The 14,045-nt window shown below is 40.4% G+C and overlaps 1 protein-coding gene across 1 annotated transcript in view; it reads right to left on the minus strand.

The window, feature by feature from the left end:
• Window positions 1–14,045, minus strand: part of COL4A4 (collagen type IV alpha 4 chain) — a 156,278-nt gene that overhangs the window by 140,309 nt on the left and 1,924 nt on the right. The window lies entirely within an intron of this gene.

A 14,045-nucleotide genomic window follows, 5' to 3' on the forward strand; every position in this document is an offset into this window, starting at 1 on the left:
CTTTCTTTTTTTTTTTTTTTTTTGCGGTATGCGGGCCTCTCACTGCTGTGGCCTCTCCCGTTGCGGAGCACAGGCTCCGGACGCGCAGGCCCAGCGGCCGTGGCTCACGGGCCCAGCCGCTCCGCGGCACGTGGGATCCTCCCAAACCGGGGCGCGAACCCGGTTCCCCTGCATCGGCAGGCGGACGCGCAACCACTGCGACACCAGGGAAGCCCCCACACCTTTGGCTCTTAATTGGGGGGATAACCAGGTTTTCATCACCTGATTCCGTCTCCCCAGGCAAACGGAAAGTTGGAGAATAACCAAAGCTTGTCCCAACCCAGAGCCTGGCTTGGTAACACAGAACTTTGGGCCAGAGAATGGTACAAAAACATCTTCTGAACCAGTCCTCTGAAATTAGGACACTGAGAGAAGAAAGGGAGATGAGGGAGGAAGGGTGCATCCAGTACATCCTGAGGTACAGCCAGGCGTTAGGAAACTGGGACAAGTCAAGGCCAAGTGCAAGCCTGAGTTTAGAGGAAACAGATAAGCTAAGGAACCAGAAAAAGCTGTTTCCAAGAGAGGAAAACGCAAAAAGAGAAAGACAGATGGTCTCATGAGAGGATGAAAAAACCAGCTCCTTCCCGAGAGCCCCCCCAATTCCTGACACAGTCTTGCAGTCAATTCCCTTTTCTTGAGCGAATTGACCTGTGCAGCTGATTCCGATAAAAAGGACTGCCCTCATCGCAGCTGCTCCCAAGGCTGCGACATACCTCAGGGAGCTCACGTGAAGCCACCCACCCCCAACAGGGAAGCTTCAGTCCATGCCCTGGGCCCTTGACATCCGTCTCCCTCACTGACCAAGTCCATAGGCCTTGCCCAGCACTGTATTTATATCAGTAATTTCTAGCATGCACATTCAGCAGACATCATTGTGTTCTCTTCCTCCAACTCCCTGGGATTATTTTTTGTCTTCACTCCTTTATGAAAATTCCTGGACTCCAATTCCCCTGGGACTCCTTAGGAGTCTGTGCCCAAAGTTTTCCAAAGGCTAGGTCTGGGAACAGGATCTGAGACCTTCCAAATCATTCTCCGTACCATGGGGAGTTTGTTTTCTCTGCAACCCAATCTTGAAGAGAAATACACCGTGCTGGAGTTCTCATCAATTGGGGGATGGGCAGGGGGCAACGGCCAAGCTTAGAGGACGAGATAAACAGGAGACTGAGGAGTGGAATCTTCCAGTCACAAAAGGGAGCGGAAATATAACGTCTTTTCTTTTCCCAAGTAACATTAAGTCTCTGAGCTCTTTTTAACAATATTTGTTCTTTCAGGGAAATCATTTCTTATTAACTCAATGACTACATGGTCTTTCCTTTGACTTTCTGACACTGAGCTATCTGAAGACTCTCTTTCCAAGCCTAAATTTTTTGGATGGTCTGAACACCTATTTTTATATACCCTGATCTTTCCAAAATAGAATTCCTAAAGGCTCAGCTTTTGTAAAGATATAAGCAAGGGGCCTCAGGGGTTAGAAAAACGCTCCCAGAAAAAGAATGGCATGCCTGGTGGCTGGATATCTACTTTGAGGCTAACGCTTTCCCTGTTAAGAGATCACCTGACCTTTTCCCAACATCCAAGTTGGTTACTTTCTAAAACCCCGTATCTTTGGGTTGACTCTACCTGCAGACTTTCAGAGCCTTCAGGTTGATTTCAGTCTTTTAGCGAAAACAGTCAATCCCGTCAAACATCACAAGGTTTTTAAAGCAAGTCACAAATCTGTGTGGTCCATGGACTACTGGAATGTGGCTGGAGCATCATGTTCCCTGAGAAGGAACCGGGAAAAACTCGAGAACTACTCAAGTAAATTCTTGAGAATATCTCTAAGTTCCAACGTGAGTTCCAATCCAGAATGTTGCTGGATTCTGGCCAAGCTTGCCCCCGCCTTGCCTTCCCTCTAGGTTCAGCTGAATTGTTTTGAGAGTGTTGCACAGTCCTCAGTTGGCCTTGGAGTTGACTTTGCTAGTCCAGGGCCAAATGGACCATATCTCAGCTAATCTACCGTTCTGCCAATATAGGCTTTTATTATCATTTTTCTCCATGAGGTCTCCTCCCAAAACCAACAGAACATTTGACCACAATCTTAATAACGTCACCACGTGGGAAACACATGGAGGTGATGATATAGGTTCCACAAATACACAACTGATTTTCAAAACCAGATGCTCCCTTTACCTCCAAGTTAAGAATGACATTCTTAACTCAGAATGCCAGATGTCTCTTGTCAAAAGCACTGCTCCCCCAGGTTATTCTTGGTCTGTGATTTTACCTGCAGGGCAGTGGTGGAGAGACTCTGGATTCCCTAGACCTTTCAGACCTCTGAGAGCTGCCTTTGGGGTAAGCTCGGGCAGTAACAGCCCTTGATTCCACTGGGAAGTGCCCACCCCCAACCAACGTACTGAAAGGCTGGCACTTGCTTTTGATGACTTCTTCCCTCCTCCCTAGAGACCCGCTGCCTTCTTCTCCAGGTACCCTGTGGTCTCGTGGTGAGGGATCGAAAGCAGGACTGTAGAGTTACAAAGACTTGTGTTCAGATCTTGATCACTTACCAGTATAACCCTGAGCAAGTTTGTACCCACCCTGAGCTCTTGATTTCTCAGTATGTAAAATTAATGCTTGAGAGAATTACGTGAGTCACAATCCGTGCCTAGCACAGTCTCTGGCATGTGGTAGCAGCTCGATAAATGTTTACTTCCTTCCTTCCTAATTTGCCATGCAGGCAAAATGAGCTCCCAATAAATTAGAGAAGGGTTAGAAAACGGGGAACTGGGGCAAGCCTGGCAGACCTCAGGAGGGGGGCAACACTCGATCTGGGCAAATGAGAAGGAGAAATAAGCTGTGACAGTCTCTCCTAAAGTACCTTTTATAACATCAGGAGAAGTTATCCAGAGGGATGACTCTTCAGTTAGTGTAGAAGAAGGTATACAGGAGGACAAGTCTAGTCAGAATCAGAGTTAACTGGACTCTGAGAGGACACTTAGGCAAAGGTCAGTATCTGGTTTTATCACCCAGAGAGCTGGCTCCTTCTGCTGTGACCAGCACCACTGCTGCTTCCTTCCCCTCCTCTTCCTCCTCCTCCTCTTCTCCATCAGCATCATCATCTTCCTCGCCAAAAGAAATTATAATAAGCAGCCTTTTCAGCAGGCAACTTATATGTTAAGCCCTGGGCTAAAGGTTTAACACAGATCTTCAAACTTCACAATAACCCCATAAGGTAAGTAATATGACTCTGTCCTTTTACAAATAATGACAGTTAGTATGAGACATTTCCAGGGCTCAAACTCTAAAGCTTCCCTTATTAAGCACTACACTGCACAGCTTCAAAATTCATGAAAATTCATGGGTAAGTTTCGAGGAATTCATCTCCGGAAAGAACAACTTTAGCCTTCAATATAGTAGTAGCAGGGAAAGTCATTTATAAATGCAACAGGGCACTGTGATACATAGACATTCAGTTTCCTGTGAATCCCAGAAAACTAGAGTTCTCCTGTGAAGGTCTTTATGTTTGGAATTTCAACTCTAGAAACTCCTATAGGGCAGTTGGAGATCTTAAAGGCACCATTTCTAACTAGATTATAGGAAAGTTAAAGCAATTCAGGGAGATATGTAAGCCAAAAAAAAAAAAATAGAGAGAGAGAGAGAGAGAGAGAGATTTCACAAAAGTGTTCAAATGAACTTTTAAGGTTAAACAGAAATACTGGGGCAGGTGTCCAATTGGTTCCAAGAGAGGAGAAAAGCTTTGTCTCGGTGGGGAAGGAGCACTGCATTGGTGTGAATCTTGGGCCCTTTCTAAGGAGAGCTTAACCACCTGCTTTTCCTCACGGTTGCATCCTGTCTTGTGCCCACCCCTGTTTGCCTTGCTTCCAGCAGGAGTTGGTTCTAGAGACTGAGTCTCCTAGTGGCTTCCTCCCTATAGGACAAGACCTGGAGCTAGACTCCTCTAGGAATGCTTCTACCACTCTGGAACCTAATAAAAGATTCAAGGGCATCCCTCAAACCTGGGCTTCAGAACTATGCCATCCCACAGTCTGCTACAGACCATAAAACACAGTCAGTGTTCAGTGTCAAATGTACACATCAGAAAATAACTGAGCAAAGCCAAGGGAATGTGCTGTGTACTGGATACGGATGTCATGTGGGCAGAACGGCCAAGACAATCCGTGGTTGGAAGTTTCACAGAACCATAAAGAATTCCATTATTAAAGTAAGATTACTTCCCCACTAAAATTTGAAAATGAGAAATTTTTGAAACTTCAGAAATTAAGGATAAGAAGAGGTCTATGTTAAATTTTTACAACTACATCTTTACACATATGGGAATGAAACAAAATAATACATAGAATCTTAACTACATAAGAAAATTATAGGATTTGTAAATTCAAATCCACGAAATATGTAATAATGGTTAAAATTTAAGGTGATTTTCTATTAACTAGCCTGGCATTAACCAAAAAAATTTTTTTGGAATCATCTCCATATACCTTTGATACAACATAAAAAACACCTATGATTATTATTCATTCAAGAAATATCTGTCAATATATGTCAGTTTCCCACTTTGTATCAAATGCCATGCTAGGCACTAGGCACTATGGATACAAAAGTGAATTTGATTTACCTGAACTCAACATTCGGTAAATCAAATTCTGAACTTGCTGAATATTGAATTCTATTTGAATTCAACTGAATTCAAAAATTGAATATTACTTTAAAGTAGATTGGGTAAAGTTAAAGATGCATATTATAATCACTAAAGTAACCACTAACAACAATGCAGAGAGATATAACTAGAAGTCAAAAAAAAATTTAAATGGAACACTAAAAAATATTTGATTAATACAAAACAATGCTGGGAAGAAGAAAAAGAACAAAAAACAGATGAGACAGATAAAAAGCAAATGGAGAGATGGCAGAACTAAAAACAACTAGAGCAACTACATGAAAATGCACTAAAAACTCCTATTTAAAGGCAAGATATTGGATTTAAAATAGAAAAAAGAAAAATCCAAGTATCTGCTGCCTACAAGATACACAATTTAAATTAAAAGACACAGATTAAAAACAAAAGAATTGAATATTACTTTAAAGTAGATTGGGTAAAGTTAAAGATGCATATTATAATCACTAAAGTAACCACTAACAACAATGCAGAGAGATATAACTAGAAGTCAAAAAAAATTTAAATGGAACACTAAAAAATATTTGATTAATAAAAAACAATGCTGGGAAGAAGAAAAGGAACAAAAAACAGATGAGACAGATAAAAAGCAAATGGAGAGATGGCAGAACTAAAAACAACTAGAGCAACTACATGAAAATGCACTAAAAACTCCTATTTAAAGGCAAGATATTGGATTTAAAATAGAAAAAAGAAAAATCCAAGTATCTGCTGCCTACAAGATATACAATTTAAATTAAAAGACACAGATTAAAAACAAAAGGCTGAAAAAAGATACACCACACAAACTGTAAGCATAAGGAAAGCAGATGAGCTGTATATATATATTTTTAAGGTAACAAGTGGATTTATTTCCAGAGAAACACACTCCACAGACAGAGTGTAAGCCATCTCAGAAGGTGGATGAGCTATATTAGTAGCACATAAAAGAGACCTCAAGATGGAAAGTGACAATAATGATCAAAAAGTTAATATCAGAAATCCATAAGTATTACAAACATATGGGCATAAGAGCAGAATTTCAAAATACATGAAGCAAAAACTGAAAAACTAAAGGGAGAAATAAATAAATTCTCAAACATAGTTGGAGACTAACTCTTCTCTTGGTAATTGAGAGAACAAGGTAGAAAATATCAGTCAAGGTAGAAAATATCAGAAAATATCAGTCAAAATATCAGAAGATCTGAACAACACTATCAATTACCTTGCCCTAATTTATTTATATATAACACTACACCCAACAACCGCAGAGTATATATCCTTTTCAAGTAGATATGGTATGTTCACCAAGATAAACTAATTATAAAATAAAACATAAAACAAGTCTCAATAGATTTCAAAAGACTAAAATCTTGCAGAGAATTAAATTAGAACTCAACAATAAAACATATAGGAAAGTTCAAAATATTTAGAAATTAATCCACCCCAAGTAACCCATGGGTCAAAGAAGAAGATATTTTGAACTAAATGATAATGAAAACAACATATCAAAACTTATGGGATACAACCTACTCAGAGCAGAGAAAGAAACTAGATCTATAAATGTGTACATTAGGAAAATGAAAAGTCTAAAATCAATTATAAGTTCCTATCGTAGGAAACTAAGAGAAGAAGAGCAAATTAAACCTAAAGTAAAAGGTAGGAAATAATAAAGACAGAAGAGGAAATCAATAAAGGAGAAAATACTCAAGCAATAGAGAGAAATCAATAAAACCCAAAGTGGTTCTTTGTTTTTTTTGAAAAGGTAAATAAAATAGATTAACCTGACAAATTACCAATGTCATAAATGACAAAGAGGAAACCACTACAGATATATAGACAAATAAATTTGGCAATGTATAAGAAATGAACACATTTCATGAAAGATGCTAATTATCAAAACTGGCACAAGAAGCAATAGAAAATCTGAATAACCCTATGACAGTTAAATTCATAATTAATTAAATTTGTAGTTAAAAACCTTCCCCAAGGAAAACTCCGGGACCAGCTGGCTTCACTGGTGAATTCTATCAAGTATCTAAAATGGAAATAATACCAATTCGTCACACACTCTTTCAGAAAATAGAAAAGAGAACGTTGGTCAACTCATTTTACGAGCTTAGTATTACTCAGGTACCAAACAGACAAGGATATTACAAGAAAACTACAGACCAATATCTTTAATGAACATAAATACAACACTCCTTAACACAATATTAGCAAAGCAAATTACATATTTATGTAAATACAAATGAACTAGGATAGCATTAGCTATTTTTAAAAAGAGCAATAAAGTTGGAGGACTTATATCACCTGAGTCCAAGACCTGCTATAAAGCTATAAGTAATAAGAACAATATGGTATTGGTAAAAAAAAAAAGAGATGTGTAGATCAGTAGAACAAAAAGGCTCAAACAGAGATGATCAAATGATTTTCCATGAAGGTGACAAGGCAATTTAATAGAAAAAGTCAACAAATAGTGTTGGAACAACCCGATATCCATACAGAAAAAAATGTTAGAAAGTAGATCCTTACCTAACGCCATACTCCCAAATTAACTTAAAATGGATCATGGATCTAAATGTAAAAATACTATAAAAGAAGAAAACATAGAAGAAATCTTTGCAACGTTAGCATAGGTGAAGATTTCTCAGATAACAGGAAAAGCACAAACCATAAGGAAAAGGTTGATAAATCGAGCTTCATCAAAATAAAAACATTTGGTCTTCAAAAGACACCAATAAGGAAATGAAAAGAAAAGCCACAGAATGGGAGAAATATTCAAAATATATACATCTGGCAAAGATCTTGTATCCAGAATATATAAGTAACTATTATGACTCAACAGTAAGAACAACAACCAATTTTTTAAATGGGGAACAGAGCTGAGCAGACACTTCACAAAAGTTCTCTGAATGGTTAATAAGTACATGAAAAGATGTTCAACATCTTTAGTTATTAGAGAAATCAAAAGCACATTAACTGCCACTGTATAACCATTTGAATAGCTAAAATTTAAAAAGCTGGCAATACCAAAAGAAGGCACCAAAAATACATGGAGAAACTGGAACTCTCATACATCGCTGATGAGAATGAAGATACAGCTACTTTGGAAAACTCTTTCTTTTATGATTAAATATACATCTACCCTATGGTCCAGCTATTTCGCGCCTAGGTATTTATTTAAGAGAAGTAGAAACACATGTCCACACAAAGCCTTGTACAAAAATAGTCATAGTAGCTGTATCCTAGTAGCCCCAAACTGGAAACAATTCAAATGTCCAACAGGTAAATGGATCTTTAAAAAAGCGATGTCCATACAATGGAATTTTACTCAGCTATAGAACAGAACAAACTGCTGACATACATAACATGGATCAATCTCAGTATTGTTCTGTTGAGCCAAAGAACCCAGACACCAAAGGGTACACACTGTATGACTCCATTTACATAAAATTCTAGAAAATGCCAACCAACCTACAGTGACAGGAAACACATCAGTGGTTGCCTGGGAATAGACAGGGAACGAGAGATGGACTGAAACGGGACAGGAGGAAACTTTGGGGACTGATCGAAAAGCTCTGTATCAGGATCATGCTATTGATTTCACAGGGTGTATGCATCTGTGAAACTCCATGAATTGTGTACTTTAACTAGGTACAGATTTTGGTACATCAATTAAACCTCAATAAATTTATTTTTAAATGCCGCAGTTGCTATATTAAAAAAAAATTAATCTCTGTACCTGCCCTCAAAGGCCTTGTAGTGCGGAAGCGTAAAATACATGACACTGTTTCTGTGATATATAATAAAGGTCTGGACAAAAGTCTTCACAGAGACCATGATCTTTGACCTTTGATCTAGGTCTCAAAATTCAAGGGTTGCACCAGATAGACCAAAAGGGAGGTCCCTCAAGGTGGAGGGAATGGCAAGTACAAAGGCGTGAGGTAAAGAAGGCTGTACAGTGAACTTGAGAAGTAGGGGGTGACACAGGAGATTTTTCAAAAGTTGACCTTGGACCACTCTATTCTATCCTAAGAAGTGTGAAATAAGCTGTAAAGAAAAAGAGGAGCTCCTGGAAGTTTTAAAATAAGCGAGTTACACCATGTATGTGATGAGCATTACTAACATTCATCAAATATTTCCAGCACTCTTTCAGGCATGCGGTAGATTATTTCCCCATCACTTTCAAAATGAAGTGACCACTTTGGTCAATGAGATGTGAAGTAGATGTATCGAGTGTCACACCCAGGTGGCAGCTGTTAGAGCAGTTTTTGATTTGCCACATTCTCTTCCCCTTTGGAGGAGATCAGAGAAAACTACGTTGAGTGGAATTTCCACGAGGTTCCTGAGTAGTTATGATGAGCAGAGCCCCCTCCCCCTTTCTCACCTCTCCACACCCTGTGATGAATACGCAGTATAAACCGGGAAGAAAAATCTTGCTAAGTAAGCCTCTTAAACTTCGGGGGTTGTTTGTAACTGCCCCCAAAGTAACCTGTTCTTTCTGATACAATGTGCACTTTTATTCTGACAATAACATAGAAGGTGGATTTCAAAGGAAAGAATCTGCAGGGGACTAGCTAGAAGGCTACCATAATCCACAGATTATAAGTGCAGGCTCTGGGACAGGGGCCACGATCTTAGAAAAGCAGAGAAAGAATCTGGAGATGTAATGGCGAGAGTTGAAAATGACTCCGAGATTGTAAAAGAACCCGAGTCTAACTGTTTTAGAGGGGTTGAAAAGAGAAGGTTCTTGAAAGAAGAGAGATGACTAAGTGGGGAGATGAAGTTAAAAAAAAGATTAATTTAAAATGTAATTAAGATTAAATTTAATCTTTTAAAAAGATTAAAGGAGAAGCTATAGGCAGCCTTGCAAAGTACATCACATCAAAAGCTGAGGCACATTCCTACACAGGGAAGGCTATAGAAAGATCATAAACTTTGGAAGAAATCAGACCTGGGTGTGAATCCTGAGTGAATTTGTCAAGTCATCCAGCTTCATTCGTTCAGCAAATAATAAACAGCTTCATTCCTTCATTCAATAACATTAAAGAACACCAAAAAGTCCACTGTCCTATTGGAGTTAGCCTTCAAAAGTAGGGAAGCAAACACATTTAAGCACTGTGCGGAAAACAGACATGATATTGTGATTATGAAAAGGGGGCAAAAACAATGAGACAGGGCTTGTCAAAGGCCATTACCATTTCCCTTTGTTCAAAACCCTTATCTGGCACCAAATCAAAAGCAGAGATTTGGGTGTCCTTTGTACTTACAAAAAGAGAACCATCCTCACTTTCCTTTAGTTTTATCACATTTCAAGAACCAACTGGGAAACTCTCTTGACTCTAAGACTGTTTTTTAAAAATCAAAAATTCTGGTTAATTAACACCTAGTGAGCATACCAACATTGTACTAAAGCAGAGTGTGTACATGTGGGGAGGTGAGGAATGGGTTTGGTTAAATCTGGCTCACAGGCAAGCCACTTGTCAACGTTTAACCACCTGGAGAGCTTGGTGAACGCAGGCTCTAATTCAGTGGGTCTGGGGTGGTGCCTGAGATTCCTTCTGCATTTCTAACCAGCTCTCCAGGATGCCAAACCTGCAGCTCCCAGGAATGCCAAGCAGCAAGGTTCTAGATGCCTTAGGAGTCTGCTGACCTCAAGGGAGCTGGTGGAGTATGCTTGACCCTTGCCACTTTACTGCTGAGCTGAGAAAAGCATCTCTACCCTGTGCCACTATTTCTCATCAGCTTCCTTTGTTTTCCTTTACAAAACTGGAGAATCAGATTCCAGTATGTGACTGTTTTACGAAGTCCCTGGACAAAGGACTTCTAATGGATTAGTGAATTAGATTCCTACAGTTCATTGAGGTGGGTACCCTGATTATGCCCGCTCTATAGAAGAGAAGACCCCAAGCCACATTAGTAAGTGTGGAAAAGATTCAAAATCTAGAGTCTACTCCAGAGACCATACTCTTAACCACTGCTTCCTCCCTGCTGTGGTTACATCACAAGTTTCTTTGCGGCTCTTTTGCAGTGTTAGAAGTGACTTGCAGTTGACTGCTGCCTCCCCTTTCTAAAGCCGATAAAGCCAAGTCTGGACTTCTGTCAAAATGACTTGGTTTCAGGAGAAGGCAATTGAAATCCCAATTAAAAAATCTTCTGCAATTCAGCAAAAAGAAGGAGAATTTAACTCTAGCATTGAGGGTTGTTGTTTTTTTTTTTTTGTCAAGGAAGTAATGTCAGTTCATGCAAGATTGTCATATGCCTCAAAATTCTTGGACACTGTTATTTTATCAACAGAGCACCTGATGTCCTATCTAACAAGGATGGCAGGAGAAGGTTCCATAAGAACCCTCCCTACCAATGGCGAGAAGCTACTATATACCACACAGCAACATCTGTGGTCTGGGCACTCATGGGACTTAAAGAGTTTAATACATGTCCTTTTTATTATTCTAAGAAGAGTCCCTAATTCAATGCAACTAACTGAACTATGCATGGAAAAGTGGCTCTCAAATTTGGTTGCACATGGGAATCTCCAGAGAGCTTTAAATACAGATACCTAAGTCCTACTGCTGGGGAGCTCAGTGTAACTGACTTGGGATGTTTCAGGAGTTTTAGAGGCTCCTTAGGACATTCTAATACACAGCCAGAGTTGACAATCACTGGCATAAAAAACAGGGGGAAGGGGCTTCCCTGGTGGTGCAGCTGTTAAGAATCCGCCTGCCAATGCAGGGGACACGGGTTGGAGCCCTGGTCCGGGAAGATCCCACATCACGCGGAGCAACTAAGCCCGTGCGCCACAACTACTGAGCCCGCGCTCTAGAGCCCGTGCTCTGCAACAAGAGAAGCCACCACGATGAGAAGCCCACGCACCGCAATGAAGAGCAGCCCCCGCTTGCTGCAACTAGAGAAAGCCCATGCACAGCAACGAAAACCCAACGCAGCCAAAAATAAATAAATAAATTTATATATTTTAAAAAAACAGAGGGAAGTTTATAATGTGAGAGAGTGGCATGGACATATATACACTACCAAACGTAGGGTGGCAGGGGCCACGATCTTAGAAAAGCAGAGAAAGAATCTGGAGATGTAATGGCGAGAGTTGAAAATGACTCCGAGATTGTAAAAGAACCCGAGTCTAACTGTTTTAGAGGGGTTGAAAAGAGAAGGTTCTTGAAAGAAGAGAGATGACTAAGTGGGGAGATGAAGTTAAAAAAAAGATTAATTTAAAATGTAATTAAGATTAAATTTAATCTTTTAAAAAGATTAAAGGAGAAGCTATAGGCAGCCTTGCAAAGTACATCACATCAAAAGCTGAGGCACATTCCTACACAGGGAAGGCTATAGAAAGATCATAAACTTTGGAAGAAATCAGACCTGGGTGTGAATCCTGAGTGAATTTGTCAAGTCATCCAGCTTCATTCGTTCAGCAAATAATAAACAGCTTCATTCCTTCATTCAATAACATTAAAGAACACCAAAAAGTCCACTGTCCTATTGGAGTTAGCCTTCAAAAGTAGGGAAGCAAACACATTTAAGCACTGTGCGGAAAACAGACATGATATTGTGATTATGAAAAGGGGGCAAAAACAATGAGACAGGGCTTGTCAAAGGCCATTACCATTTCCCTTTGTTCAAAACCCTTATCTGGCACCAAATCAAAAGCAGAGATTTGGGTGTCCTTTGTACTTACAGAAAGAGAACCATCCTCACTTTCCTTTAGTTTTATCACATTTCAAGAACCAACTGGGAAACTCTCTTGACTCTAAGACTGTTTTTTAAAAATCAAAAATTCTGGTTAATTAACACCTAGTGAGCATACCAACATTGTACTAAAGCAGAGTGTGTACATGTGGGGAGGTGAGGAATGGGTTTGGTTAAATCTGGCTCACAGGCAAGCCACTTGTCAACGTTTAACCACCTGGAGAGCTTGGTGAACGCAGGCTCTAATTCAGTGGGTCTGGGGTGGTGCCTGAGATTCCTTCTGCATTTCTAACCAGCTCTCCAGGATGCCAAACCTGCAGCTCCCAGGAATGCCAAGCAGCAAGGTTCTAGATGCCTTAGGAGTCTGCTGACCTCAAGGGAGCTGGTGGAGTATGCTTGACCCTTGCCACTTTACTGCTGAGCTGAGAAAAGCATCTCTACCCTGTGCCACTATTTCTCATCAGCTTCCTTTGTTTTCCTTTACAAAACTGGAGAATCAGATTCCAGTATGTGACTGTTTTACGAAGTCCCTGGACAAAGGACTTCTAATGGATTAGTGAATTAGATTCCTACAGTTCATTGAGGTGGGTACCCTGATTATGCCCGCTCTATAGAAGAGAAGACCCCAAGCCACATTAGTAAGTGTGGAAAAGATTCAAAATCTAGAGTCTACTCCAGAGACCATACTCTTAACCACTGCTTCCTCCCTGCTGTGGTTACATCACAAGTTTCTTTGCGGCTCTTTTGCAGTGTTAGAAGTGACTTGCAGTTGACTGCTGCCTCCCCTTTCTAAAGCCGATAAAGCCAAGTCTGGACTTCTGTCAAAATGACTTGGTTTCAGGAGAAGGCAATTGAAATCCCAATTAAAAAATCTTCTGCAATTCAGCAAAAAGAAGGAGAATTTAACTCTAGCATTGAGGGTTGTTGTTTTTTTTTTTTTGTCAAGGAAGTAATGTCAGTTCATGCAAGATTGTCATATGCCTCAAAATTCTTGGACACTGTTATTTTATCAACAGAGCACCTGATGTCCTATCTAACAAGGATGGCAGGAGAAGGTTCCATAAGAACCCTCCCTACCAATGGCGAGAAGCTACTATATACCACACAGCAACATCTGTGGTCTGGGCACTCATGGGACTTAAAGAGTTTAATACATGTCCTTTTTATTATTCTAAGAAGAGTCCCTAATTCAATGCAACTAACTGAACTATGCATGGAAAAGTGGCTCTCAAATTTGGTTGCACATGGGAATCTCCAGAGAGCTTTAAATACAGATACCTAAGTCCTACTGCTGGGGAGCTCAGTGTAACTGACTTGGGATGTTTCAGGAGTTTTAGAGGCTCCTTAGGACATTCTAATACACAGCCAGAGTTGACAATCACTGGCATAAAAAACAGGGGGAAGGGGCTTCCCTGGTGGTGCAGCTGTTAAGAATCCGCCTGCCAATGCAGGGGACACGGGTTGGAGCCCTGGTCCGGGAAGATCCCACATCACGCGGAGCAACTAAGCCCGTGCGCCACAACTACTGAGCCCGCGCTCTAGAGCCCGTGCTCTGCAACAAGAGAAGCCACCACGATGAGAAGCCCACGCACCGCAATGAAGAGCAGCCCCCGCTTGCTGCAACTAGAGAAAGCCCATGCACAGC

Source organism: Physeter macrocephalus, chromosome 2 (genome assembly GCF_002837175.3).
Source record: "Physeter macrocephalus isolate SW-GA chromosome 2, ASM283717v5, whole genome shotgun sequence".
Lineage (NCBI taxonomy): Eukaryota > Metazoa > Chordata > Mammalia > Artiodactyla > Physeteridae > Physeter > Physeter macrocephalus.